The following is a 3,033-nucleotide window of genomic DNA, read 5'->3' as shown; positions in this document are numbered from 1 at the left end:
GATCTTCATCAGTAAATGTTTTAAGTCCTCTTCACTTTCAGCAAGCAAGGTTGTATCATCTGCATATCGCAGGTTGTTAATGAGTCTTCCTCCAATCCTGTTGCCACGTTTCTCTTTATATAACCTAGCGTCTCAGATGATTTGCTCAGCATACCTGTTGAATCAGTATGTTAGAATCCTTCAGTATTGCACCCCAACATTTGATTTTTTCCTTTGGTTCTTTCAGTTTGAGAAATGCTTAGTGTGTTCTTTCCTTTGGGTTTTCTAACTCCTGGTCTCCGGACATTTTATTATAATTCTTGACTTGTCTTTTTTTTTTTTAGTCTCCTAACATATTTTCTGTTCATCTGTTTTCCTTCATTTCTTCCAGTTACTTTAGCTTCCGTACTTTCGAGAGCAAGTTTCATAGTGTCTTATCATATCCTTCCATTTGTTCCTGCCATTTTAATGACATTTTGCTTTCTTTATGAATGTTGTTCTTTTGATATCTCACAATTATTTTGGTCTTAAATTATTAGTGCATCAAATCTGTTGTTGGAATGGTCTCTAAATTCATGTGGAATGTATTCAAGGACATATTTTGGCTCATATGGACTAGTTTTAATTATCTGAAGCTATAGACTAAATATATATAAGAGTAATTGGTCATCTCTTCCACAGTCAGCCACTGGTCTTTTATTTTTTATTTTTGTTGATGTTACTGAGCTTCTCCTTCAACTCCTCCCACCGATAGAGTCAATTTGACTCCTGTGCATGCCATCTGGTGAGGTCCATGCATATAGTTACCTTTTATATTATTTAATGAAAGGTATTTGCAATAAAAAACATTGTTGGTCTTGCACATTTTGTCATGCAATCTCCAGCATTATTTCTATCACCAAGGCCATATTTTCTAACATGGATCCTTCTTTGTTGCCAAGGTTCCCATTTCAATCACCAGTAGTCATCAATGCATCTTGATAGCATACTTGATCAATTTCTGACTGAATAAGTTGGTAGAATTCTTGAATTTTGTCTTCCGTGGCTTTAGTGATAAGTGCACAAATTTGAATAATAGTAGTAATAACTGGACTTCCTTGATATTAAACTATCACAGTCAGCACTGCACTTCAAGATAGGTCTTGAAATGCTCTTTTTAAAGATTAAAGTTTGTCTTCAGTTTGTCATTCTTGGCAAAGTAAATCTTATTGTTGTCTAATTCACAATGGCCAATACCTATCAATTTCAGCTCACTAATACCTAGGATATCACTCTAGCCATTCAACTTCATTTAAAAAAAAAAGCTTTATTGTGAATTATATGATAGTTTACATGGGAGGACATCAGATTTATATTCATCCTATCATACATCATTCCATTGCCATGGTTACAATCCCCTAAATGAATCATCAACCAACCAAATGGTATACCCTGCAAACTTGACCCCCAGACATCAGCACACAGTCTCTCTTCCACTCTGGGTCTAGAGTCCCCAGCCACTCCATCTCTCCACGTCATCATCTCTGCCTCCATCTCTGGCATCACTGCCTCTCTGGGTAGGGTCTCGCACTCCACTCTTCTCTCTTGATGGTTCCAGGGAATTCCGCCCTGGACTGCATAGTCAATCATCCCCATCCTTTTGCTACAAGACCCACTCTCACATTTCCAACCATAGTAGTCAGTCCTGATAACATCACTCACCATTGTACCACAGGGGACCTATCCCCAACTCCTTTCATTCGCCCTGCTCAGACAGATTAGATACTACTCAGTGGAGATTCTACCTTCCTCCTTGCCCTCTGGATCTAGGCTCCCAATTGAAAGCTTGTAAGCCAATCACTTCTTGCCTTTATAGGCCTCCTCCCCCATTTGGGATAGCCAATGTCTAAATTGGCCATCTCTGTCAACCCTGTGTACCGAGGTGGTGGGAGTGATCCTCGCTGTAATTATTTGTTCCCTTTTTTTGAGCTACTACATCCATAAGTATAGGTAAAGTTCATAAAATTAAGCAGGCTAGTCTTTTTCATTTTTCCCTCTCTCCTTTCTTCTTCTAGTCGAGTTCTGATCATCCAGCCATTGAAGCCAGGTCAAGTGGGCACTATCTGCAAGTATGGGTGTTGTTGTGCATCTCCCCTCACTTCACATCAACTGGATGCCTCAGTCTCCATTCTAGTCCTCTGTGGCAGGCCATGTCCCTGGGTCTTGCCATACTCTTGGGCCGGGAGTCCCTGGGTCTTGCCATACTGCTGGCCATCCAGGTCTCCTCTGGGGCTCACGGAGGTCTAATGAATGTGGTCAGGCTTAGCTAGCAACTTCATTGCTGTTTTTTCCCCTCCTCTTCCCCCATCAGTGACCAACATGATCACCAGCAGACCACATGCTTGCCCATGTATTCCCCTTGAGTTTCAGTCTTGGAAGGGGTTTGCTCTGAGGGGTCCTGACCACTTGTCTTGATGGCTCCCAGGCAAACAGCTTACCTGTTCCTGCAGCAATAAATCAGACCACTGTTATTGTTTCTGACATTTCCTGCTGGTCCTTCCTTCAAGAATCATCTTTTGTTCATCTAGCTGCTCCAGGCAGTTCCACTTGTCTCCTCCAGTGGAAATCTACCATCTCAGTAGGTTCTGGATGGGGCTCTGGACTCCACCCATGGTTTTGTGCAATGTAAAGTCTCCACAGGAAGCCTCTTTTACTGGGCAACTTCTAGCCCCCTTTAAGGTAGTCCAATCAGTTATAGGCTGAAGATGAATTTATAAGCTTTCTGTAGTGATGATTCTGGCTATTCCTTTCTCCCCACATCAAGTGTCTATTTTACAATGGTTGGCAAGAGAAACCAAGATTCAAAAGACAGGCAAGCATCTTAACACTATTCCCCCTTTTAGCCCTTCAAGGCATGACTCAATCCTTATATCCCGGAGACCTGTTGTTCCAAGGTTGTGCATACATCATCATTTACCTCTATTCCACTTAACCCATGCGAACCTGCCTAACTGTTCTCCAATTAGCATTGTTATTCGATTCCCCTCCCCAATCTCGTGTATTGCCCCTCCAAAC

Source organism: Chrysochloris asiatica, unplaced genomic scaffold, assembly GCF_000296735.1.
Source record: "Chrysochloris asiatica unplaced genomic scaffold, ChrAsi1.0 scaffold00081, whole genome shotgun sequence".
NCBI classification, from domain to species: Eukaryota; Metazoa; Chordata; class Mammalia; order Afrosoricida; family Chrysochloridae; genus Chrysochloris; species Chrysochloris asiatica.
This window is presented reverse-complemented; position numbering follows the sequence as displayed.